Source organism: Trichechus manatus, unplaced genomic scaffold, assembly GCF_000243295.1.
Source record: "Trichechus manatus latirostris isolate Lorelei unplaced genomic scaffold, TriManLat1.0 scaffold00185, whole genome shotgun sequence".
Lineage (NCBI taxonomy): Eukaryota > Metazoa > Chordata > Mammalia > Sirenia > Trichechidae > Trichechus > Trichechus manatus.
The window spans coordinates 3,547,640-3,548,780 of record NW_004444121.1 but is presented as its reverse complement, the minus strand read 5'-3'; the positions used below and the strand labels follow the sequence as shown (position 1 = coordinate 3,548,780).

General features: G+C 59.2%; 1 pseudogene; it reads right to left on the bottom strand.

Moving 5' to 3' along the window:
• LOC101344985 (WD repeat-containing protein 76-like) overlaps nucleotides 1–1,141 on the bottom strand; it is a 31,011-nt pseudogene that overhangs the window by 8,120 nt on the left and 21,750 nt on the right.

Sequence of the window (1,141 nt, the reverse complement as noted above, 5' to 3'; positions counted from 1 at the left end):
CCGACCATTTGGTTAGCAGCCTGAGCTCTTAACCACTGCGCCACCAGGGTTTCCCTTTAGGCAACAGGAACGCCCAAATTCCCTGGCTACCCCGCAGCTCTCTCCAGTGAAGCCGTTTAGTTCTCAGCGGGACGGTTTTCCTCCTGCGGCCATTTGTCTGGGGCATTTGGGGACACTACCGCCATCTAGTGGGTGGAGGCCAAGGATGCAGTTAAGAGTCCTACAGTGCGCAGGACAGCCTCTGCTCCCCAAGAATCATCCAGCCCAAGATATTACCTGCAAGCTGGAGAAGGCTCCCTCTGCACCCTACCCCCAAACACTGCTCTCCACAAGGTGTCCCCTTCCTCACAGTGGGGTGGGCTGGGGGGCTGGCCTGTTACTTCCCTCTCCTTTCTCCGCCCCCTCCCCAGGCCTGGACTCCCTCTGAGGACCACCGACACCACAGTCCCAGCTCACCAGCTTGGCTCTGCTTCCCCAGGAGCCTGGGCCATTTGTACCCCAGCTCCGAGATCCACCCCACGAGAGCAGTGGTAATGGGTTTGAGGGGTTTCCCTTCCCCCTCTTTGGGTTTCAGGGCTGGGGTCCTACCCCTCAGGCCCAGCTCTGGACCCAGTGGGCAGGGTGATTCCCAAGGAAAGGAACAAAGAGAGAAGAACAAGGACCCTGGGACCCCCCTACCCCAGTGGAAGGGGGGAACTGAGCCCCAAGAGTGGAGAAGGGCCAGATACCCTATGAGACCGTGTCCCTGGGGTCCAGGGCTCAGCCCAACTAGAGCACCCCACCCTGCCAGGGCACCCACAGCCCTCTTAGGGGCTTCAGAGATCCCCAGCCAGAGTCTAGACAGGGCCTGAGAGGGGTATTTGCCTCCATGTGGGTCCCGGGCCCCTGCTGGACTCAGATGCCCCCTCCCATGCCGCAGCGTGCTGGTAAATGCTTAACAGGCAGCTGTAGGAGAAAATGCAAGTGTGTGTAAGTGCATACATACATACATCCGTGTCAAAGGAGCCCCGGTGGCACAACAGTTAAGTCCTCGGCTGCTAACTGAGAGGTTGGCGGTTCGAACCCACCCAGTGGCTCTGAGGGAGAAAGACCTATCGATCTGCTCCCGTAAAGATTACAGCCTAGAAAACCTATGGGGCCG